Genomic DNA, 9,702 nt, shown 5'->3' with positions numbered 1-9,702 from the left:
CTGTTGCCACAAACAAGCAAGATTATAGAGACTGGCCTCACAATCACACCTGCCAGCTCCCTCAGTACTTATTGCTCCACTCAGCACTATATTATATAGTATTTCTGAATTCTCTTGACTAAGGTTTGGAAACCTAGAATTTATGCAGGATGATGAGGATGGCTGCAAAGCACAGCAGTATGCTAGGCCACTAGGCTGTAGGAAATATTATCATTATGCATTTAACCGGACTTCCAGTTTCTCCTTCTTAGAGAACAACTGAGAACTGCCTCTAGGATTATTGACTTCAGTCCTCCTAGTTCCTTCTTGGTCTTTAATTCCTTCCTCACATGTTTAGCTGATAACATTTTAATGGTTTCTTTCCTTTCTGGACACTTCTGTATGGTTCTTTTTGTGTTTATCTTAGTTACTGGTATTCCTTTTGCAGTAGACCATCATTTTATTCAGAAGAGGGTGTTTGATCTAAACAAAAGGCTTAGGGCAAAAAGGAAGTGCAGATAGGTATATGCATGTAAATCATCAACTCTAATGTATTCAGAATCACTGGAAAGATGACTGCACTTTGTTAGGAAGTTCATATTCCTTGGCATGCTCTTCTATACCATTTGCCGTCTTAGCAGTGTCTTGGCACAGAGCCTTTTGCATTATCTGCTTATGCTGCAGGATCTTTTTACGCGGAAGAGTGGTTTGACTTCCTTAGTATTCATCAGATATGATAACAACATAAGTTATGAACAACACTGAATAAAAAAGAAAAGCAAATATATTTGAAATATTAATTAAATAGAGATGTCCTCATGACATTAAAAACAAATAAATAAAATAAAAGGAAAAGAAAAAGTAAAAGAGAAAAAAAAAAGTCAACCATAACCAAAATTGTTCTAGAGGTTATCATCATCCTGAATCCATTCAGACTGCAAAATTCCAAGGTATGTATTTTATTTTGCTACAAAGCCTACACTGACATGACTGGCACATTAAACTGTCACTTCACCTTTGGACCAAAGCAACTGCTTTTGAATTGACTACAGATTGTTCATCCCCTTGAAGCTCCAGCAGCTGCAGGACAGAATCTAGCAAGTTTGCCAGGCTCTAAACTTCCCATCAATGCACATCTGGTTTGGCTGGTAAAATAAACTGTTGATTGCTCTATATGTGAAGTACTTGGCTTGAAGTACCTTCCCAGACTTTAGAAATCAGTCTGCCCAAAACACTAGGAAAATGATCTCAGCTACAGCCTTTTCCCTTAGCAATATGCTTCCCTCTCAGCCATATGTTTCTAACTTCTCCTTGTCATCTTAAAAATCACTGCCACACTGCCTGATACTGATTTTCCTCCCTTCTGGTTTTGAAGTCAACTCTATCACTCATCTCAGTTCTTCATTCAGAAGAGTAATTCAATTTGTTTTGTAGATAACTTTTTGCACTCTCTTATTAGAATTTAATGATAATGTTCTCCACCACTCATCTTCACTGAGAACTTTTCTTTTAACAGACATCTCCACTTGGGGAAAAAAAAAAAAAAGCAAAAAAAAAAAAAGTTTGAAAGCACAATTTCAGTTTCCTGAGATAGTTCAAATATCTTCTCTACTCTCCCTCAACTCCAGTACCCGATCTTCTATAGGACAGACAATTGGGAACTAAGATTAGTAAGAACTTCCCAGCCCTAGCAGACTTGCATCTTCTTCATGCCCATATAGGAAAAAGCAAAAACTATCTGTATACACTATTACTTATCCTGTGAATCTCCTTAATGGTTTTGCACAGAAGGAGCTACTGAAGATGAAGGACCACAAAAAATATATATATTTAATATTTTTCTTATATATTTTAATATATATACTTTTTCATAATAAAAGTTAAAGGAACAATAGAATCAAAAGATTCATTTTTTAATTGAACATTTTAGATGAGTTCAAATGGAACTAACTGTTCATAGATAATGAAGTCTTTACTAATTGCACAACTCAAGAAGACATGAACAGGAAACTGTAACAGAAGCTATAATTTTAACTTACAATACATTGTAGCAGCCTTGAGAATACTCTGATCCAGAAGTAAATGTAAAGTATCTTACCTTTCAAACAAACAAACAAACAAAAAAAGATAGAGCTTAACAGAGTATCTATTATGACTCTTTCATTATAGCAAAAGATTATGTAGATGGTCTTTGTGGGGGAAAGGTTGATGTAGGCTATGTTACAGTCTATCTTGCTTCACCATGAGAAAACAGAATGGAAAACTGTTTAGGAGTCTGTTTGTTTAGGAGTCTGGAGGACAGAAGGGCTTCTGGATGTGCAAATCATCCAAAGAATACCAGACAGCAAAAGAAAATGGAAGAAAACCAAATATATGTGTATATATATATATATAACCAGCTACTGAAAATTAATAAAACTATTTAAAGTTTATAGTGCTAAGATGGTAAAATATTATTGTGACAACAAAGACATAGAAGACTCTAAGATTATAGTTCTTGAATGGAAGGATCCAATTACTAAAAGCTAACATGGGAAACATATACCACCTAATGATTTAGAAGAAGAGGTAATGCAGCTACACATATGCCCAAGCATAAAAATAAGGAAAGAACCTGTGAACCTGAGCATTTGAACCTGGGGATGAAGAAGAACCTGTCTTGGCCAAAATCAGTATCACATCATGTAACTGCCATCACAACTGAACACTAAAGGAAGCAGTTGTAGACAGGAATACTGCACATAAAACGCAAGGTCATATCTGTCCCTAATGTACTGCAAACATCACAATGTTATTTAAATAAAAATACACTTATCATCCCCTAGATTTCAGTCACTGAGACTTCAGTGACAGTAGGAGGTTATCCTCTGAGGGTAAACATCTGATTTATGCTATTCTGCTCTTTAGTTCCATCTGGAAAAGATTCAAAGTTAATGAAGGCTTTACATTATATCTAAAAGTTAATATACAAACCTTTCAGGTTTTGGAGTTTAGCTGTCATTTTATCATTTCAGCATATCATTACATAAAGCAGATTGAGTTTGTAACACCCTGAAAGGCTGAAATTTTACCTCTGTCTGAAATTCTTTTAGATAATATATACTTTCTGCAGCTGCTAACACTTGAAAAAATGTTTTTACTTCTTCCTCTTTTTTCTCCTGCTTTTAATAACAAGCTAGAAACAGACCAATTTATATACAATACATAACCCAGAACACATTGTGACTACCAATGTGTTTTTTTTCCTAAGAATATATTTTTCTACCCTGAATGGAACATAAAAAGTACAATTTATTCATCAGGAGAATTTCTTACAAATTGAGATTGGCTGTTTAAGAAGCCTTAAAAGGACCAGAACATGTTTTCTCCTAAAAATAAAATAAAATAAAGACACCCTTCCTGCCTGTCTTCATGATGACTTTTATTATGAAATGCTCTATCACTAAGCATTCAATAGTGAGGAAAAGAAAATCTGTTGACCTTGGCATTATTATTTTGAAATTTTTAGACTATGGTCATGAGAAAAACAAACAAACAAAAAAACAAAAAACAACTATTATGTTACCTATCTTCTACGTAGTGTAGGCTAATGAATTTAAGAATATTAGTCTTGCCTATAATAAATTGAACTATCCATTCTTGTATATATGTGTGGATTCAACGGACATGTTTATCTTGTCTGTAAATTTAACAACTTTATCACTGAAATATATATCATCCAGTGCTAAGTATCACTGTCAAGAAGGAGAGCTGTTTTGCTGTTTTTGTGGTTATTTACTGGTAGTTACATACAGCTCTAAATATAGTTTTTCAGAAGCAGATCCTGTATCTACAAAAAGTGTTTTTCAAATGATTACATTACTTTAACATATTTTGGCAAATTAATACCTGGTATATTAGTTATACATACTTAAAACTCAATGACAGAGGAGTAAATATCAATTCTCTGAAAGTTATGATGAAATGTAACAGTAGCTTCCAAGATATTATTTAAGCTGAACAAAAGCCTTTTAATAGTTTATATAAATGATTTGTGTATTTGTGAAAGACAATTAAAAACAGTTTTTTCAGCTTTATGTTCTTGTGCTTTAATCATAGAGATAAATCTTAGAATAAGTATTTTTTTCCTAAAACAAACAAACAAACAAAAGTTTTGATTGACAGAAGGTTTTTCTAATGGAATTTTAGAGACAGCAAAGATTAAATAGTTGTTGAGGTGTTTCAGTTTTCTATCATTTGCTCAGAAATATTAGGAATCAAATTTCTGTAGGAGTGCTCATTTAAGCATGGAATGGAATGTAGCAGAACATTGGCACAAACAGCAAATTATATTTGGAGCATTTGGGAAAGAAAAAGGTAATGGTTCTGTTTTAAAATACTATTAAAAGAGAATATTGTGAAAATGGTTCTGCAGAGGGAGATGTTTTAATTGCTATGGATACTTTTATTGTTGCTACTGTTGTTTTCAGAATTTGCTTTTTGGGAAATTTCAAAAAATGGTCTTTTTTGTATGCCTTTTTTTTTTTTTAATCATATGCAGGAAAGGAATAGCACAAGAAAATGTAGAATTGCTTACAGATCAGAAATGTGGTCCTTATTCAACTTTCTTATATACTATGTACTTAAACACCCTTTGGAAAAAAAAAAAAATCTTTTATGGAACAATATGTTAATTTCTTAAAACTTTTATCCTGCCAAGTGTTTCAGAACAGTCTGTGACAAACTGAATCATAGCATCATAGAATAAATTGGATTGGAAGGAGCTCCTGGAGGTCATCTGCTCCAACGTTATGCTCCAGTCAAGCTAACTCTGAAGTTAGATCATGTTGTTCAGAGTCTTATGCAGGTCAGTTTTGAGCATCTCCAAGGTGGCAATTCCACAGCCTTCCTGGGCAACTTTTCCCAGAACTTTCACCATACCTTTAAATGAGATATGATAGTGATATTTAGAACAGGGACTTGTTACGATCCTACTTGCTCAAAAGTACCGTTAAGTATTCTATTCCTAACTTCCTATCCTCCTAATAACTTGTTTTGCTACCTCAAATTATTTGTCTTTAAATTTTATAACCTTCATAATATACCCTCATATTACATGCCTCTTCTAAATCACACTGCCACCCCGAAAGCCTCTGTGACCCTAAATCCGTTTTTCTTTAAGCACTTTCAGAGCTCTTTACATTCAGAAATCTCTTTCCATAAATCTTTTATGTAACTATTTCATATTTTTTTTCAATGTTTCTTTTTGTCATTCCCTTTTTGAAGCATTAGCAGCTGTGGCACAATTAATAATGATGAGACCATTGTTCATTGTACTGAACACAACCACTTCATACATTCATATGTCAAAGGTGATCTACCATATTTCTTTAGTATAGCCTCTTCATTTAACACATATAAAAATAATGAGTTCTCAAGGGCAGGATGAAGTGTATGTACAAACAAAAGTATTATCTTTGGACCCCTGTAAATAAGAAAATATAGTAATTATTCTCTTTTATGCTTCCATTTCTGATTGGAAGTAACACAAAACAGGAATAAATAAATAAATAAATAAATAAATAAATAAATAAATAAACAAAGCTATTTACCTCACCAGGTGCTTGAAACTCAGGTTGGGAGTAGAGCTGTAAAGAAGGAAATTATGGAGTGCTTTTTAAGGTCTTTAGTAGTAACTGCAGATAACCATTCCTGCAGGAATGCAGCTGGACATGAACAATTAGATTGGAATATTAGAATAACTTAATTTTGATTTGATGACTTAACTGGAAAATTATTAGCATTGAAAATAATTCTTTTTTTTTCTTTTTTTTTTTTCCAAATCTTTCTTTTCAAAATGAAAACCCAGACTCCATTTTTCTGATGTGAAACATTCACCTTCACAAAAAAATAGAACTATAAATATAGAAGACTCTTAAAGTGATGTTAATGAATAAAATACGTAAGATAACATAGGAGATTTTGGCGGTCTCCTTAAATCAAAACATCCAACAGTTGGTTCTTATTTTCTTCTTATCAGGATATTTGGGGGAACCAAATATATTTAAGTCCTCTAGAATGAAGATGCATGCTCAACAATTAGCCAGCATAAGAAAGATGCATAAATAACATTCCCCTACTTTTTTTTTTCTTTCCTCTGAATAGTGAATGTTTCTACATCTACTGATTTCAGTGATATGGCTAATTTCATATTATAATGGAAAAGAAAGCAATGGCTTGTTGTCTTCTTGTTGTTTTCCTGTCTCTGAGTGAAGTATTTGAATATGTCACTGGAGAAGAAAAAGAGCAGCTTTCTGCCTTATTTTGTTAAATCCTTGACAATCCTCCCCATTCTACATCACCTCATACAAGTGTTTAGCTCTTCTCTTGACTTAGAAATCAACATGTATGCTTGGAGTAAACACTCCCACATATGAATTCATTAAATTCTTTTTAAGACACTATATATAACATCTTGATGCACTATGTAAGTACGAAAATAGAGAAAAGAAGGACTGGAAACATTTTTAATGTGTCCTTCTAAGACTGTAATTCTTACAATAGGTTTTTCTATCAGTCTGACTTTTGTCTACCCACTATTCACAATATAATATTGTATTTCATATATGTTATGGCAAGCCATAGACTAGTATTTTCCTGAGAAAGCAGATATTTAATATTTTCCATTTCATGTAGAAGGATTCTGTCAGAAGTGATGCTACTTGCAAAACAAAATATGAATATAAATTACATTGCACCGTATACAAAATTTTTGGTGAGTCAAATACAAAACCTCAAGTTTTGCAAGCACTTTTTCTTATTAAATTGAATGGGTTTCTACTGAAATGTGATGTATTGCCTGACCTATTAATGATGATATAAAACCACTGCCATAGGTCATTTTAAAGTACGTGCAAAGTACTTTCCATGCATGTCTTTGGAACATGCATGTCCCAAAACATTATGGAGTTTAATTGACCTGTAAAAGGAAAAAAATATACATATATATGTTTGCAAGACAATGGAAAATGTATTTATTTGCATGAAATCCATTTCCAAATTCTAAGGTTATATTAAATAATTGTGATTTTTTTTAATAACAAGTTTTTTTTTTTTTTTTTTTTTTTCAGTTATAAAGTTGCTTACTAGTTTATTTGGTGTGAAAGAATGAATTTTGGTATTCCTAAAATTATGTGCCCAATGTTGTTATTAATTAGTAAGACTGAAGGAATAAATCCATAAAATGAATCTATGCTTCTAAAGACATACAGAAACAATGATTAAAATGTCTGAAAATTAAAAGTCATTTACAGGGCCTAAACTGAAAGCATTTTAATTTTTTTTTAAATATTCAGAAACTCCCTATTATCTACTTCTGGAGAAGATCTTTTAAGACATCTCAAGCAAATATTTAAAGAATTACTGAGTAAAAAAAAAAAAAAAAGCTAGAATTTCTCCATGCCTTTGTGAGAAATGTCACCTAAACTGTGAAGTATAATGATATTTTAGCTTAATGTATCTTAATATTTTCAAATAAAGCAAGACTTTATTTTTTCTTTCTTCTGAAAAAGATATTTAAATTAAAAAAAAAAAAAAACAATGCACATGTTTCACAGGGAATTTATGCAAAATAAATTTGCTTTATAATTAACTTTTTTTTTTTCTGTGAAGATATTATAGTAGTACTATATGATATAGTAGTTACTATACCAGATTTCCTGATCTAAACAAAGTTCTCTTCTTCTTCAGCCCAAAACTTCTCTCCCTCCTACGCAGCTGAATGATGCAGAATTGTCACTTACAGCATTGGAAAAGATAACTTCAAGCAGAATATTGGGTAATTTGTTGATTCTGGCTTCTACTTTCTTCTTGTAGCTGCTATGGTTTAAAGTTTTAGATTTTTGCTTGAGCTCAGTTTCAGATTAATATTTACTTGCTTGAGAATTAAAGAGAGAGAGAGAGAGGGAAAGGGAAAGGGAAACAGGGAAACAAGCTGCTGGTATTTAAGGAATTCAGGTAGGTATTGTTTCACATTAGTAGAGTAAATTTAGTGAAGCCTTAGGCAACAGTATCAGTTCTGTATCACCTGAACCTGATATGTGGTGGTGATTGAGCAATGGTGAATGTGGGGGTCCTGGGTGGTGCTGATGGGGAAGAGGGGACAGTTTGACCAAAGACAGTGCCAGATCAGATCCTGTTTGGATAACAGAAGACATCCTGCCTGGGGAGATAACAGAAGCCATCCTGTCCTGCAACAAAGAACTGCCTATCTGTAGGAACATAATGCATATGTGTTGAGAACTGATTGGACAATAACAGATAAAAAAAAAAAAAAAAAAAAGATTGCACATGTATCATGAAAAGTTTTGAGCAGGGTCCCTCCTTGGAGGCACACAGCTCAAGGTGATATATGGGTACCATTAAATTCCTGTTGCTTTAATTAAAAGTTGACTCTCTGAGTAAATCCCGGATGCCTGGGGAGACCCATTCTGCTAGGGTAAACAGAAGTATCCCTTAACAAAAGGAAGGGAGGGACGGAGGAAAAGAAAGTTTATCAATGACATCTACTTGCAGGGGTTAATATACTGGGAAAAGTATAAAAAACAGCAAGACAGTTTCAAGAAATAGTCACAAAAGTCACAAAGGAAAACAGTTTTTCAATACGTAGTATAAAACATTAAATAGGAAACTTTAATTACACGTAAGTGAGACAAAACAGAAATTAATAAAAGATGACAACATCTTTATGGCTATCAGACTAGTAAATAATTTATGGATGGTCTATAGCATTATTTGAGAAGCAAACGCCTAAGTTTTCAAAAACATTCAGCGTTTTCCTGGTTTCAGCTGCAATGGAATTCATTTTCGTCATAGTATCTGATATGGTACTAGGTCTTGTACTTAAGAAGAAAATAAAGTTGAAAACACTCTAATGTTTTAGTTGTTGCTGAGCAGTGCTTATACTAAGTCAAGGAATTTTTGCTTCTCATGTTATCCTGCTGGCAAGAAGGTTGGGGGTGCACAAGAATCTGTGAGAGGACACAGCCAGGACAGCTGACCCAAACTGTCCAAAGAAGTATTTCATTTGATCTCATGCTCATCAATAAAAGTGGGGGGATTTGGCCTGGGGACCATTGCAAGGGGACTGTCTGGGCATCAGTCAGATGGCGATGAGCAATTACATTGTGAATCTCTCTTCTCTTCTCTTCTCTTCTCTTCTCTTCTCTTCTCTTCTCTTCTCTTCTCTTCTCTTCTCTTCTCTTCTCTTCTCTTCTCTTCTCTTCTCTTCTCTTCTCTTCTCTTCTCTTCTCTTCTCTTCTCTTCTCTTCTCTTCTCTTCTCTTCTCTTCTCTTCTCTTCTCTTCTCTTCTCTTCTCTTCTCTTCTCTTCTCTTCTCTTCTCTTCTCTTCTCTTCTCTTCTCTTCTCTTCTCTTCTCTTCTCTTCTCTTCTCTTCTACACTGTCTTTATCTGAACTCATGAGTTCTCACATTTTTACCCTTTTAATTCTCTTCCCCATCCCACTCAGGGGGGCGGGAGTACACAAACAGCTTTGTGGTGCTTAGCTTCCTGCTGGGTTAAACCACAAGTGTTGACCCTAATCTTCTTCAGTTAGGTTCAAATAACTATTCATCATCATTAGAGGTAGAAAATAATTAAATCAGGTTGAGTGTTTTAGGAAAGATTGATCTGTCAACACTCCTGCTCCTGTGAAGGAAGTATTCCTGTTAGGAGGCTCCTGTGAAG

The 9,702-nt window shown here is 33.6% G+C and overlaps 1 long non-coding RNA gene across 1 annotated transcript; it reads right to left on the bottom strand.

Moving 5' to 3' along the window:
* Positions 1 to 4,037: 4,037 nt before the first annotated feature.
* LOC310893977 lies at positions 4,038 to 9,455 on the bottom strand. The gene is made up of 3 exons (XR_014579449.1): positions 7,761 to 9,455; positions 5,571 to 5,606; positions 4,038 to 4,899 (listed from the first exon to the last, which is right to left on the bottom strand). It is a non-coding gene; the product is annotated as an uncharacterized lncRNA (long non-coding RNA).
* Between the last annotated feature and the right edge of the window lie 247 nt (positions 9,456 to 9,702).

Source organism: Anser anser (genome assembly GCF_964211835.1).
Source record: "Anser anser genome assembly, chromosome: 1".
Taxonomy (NCBI): Eukaryota; Metazoa; Chordata; class Aves; order Anseriformes; family Anatidae; genus Anser; species Anser anser.
This window is presented reverse-complemented; position numbering and strand designations above follow the sequence as displayed.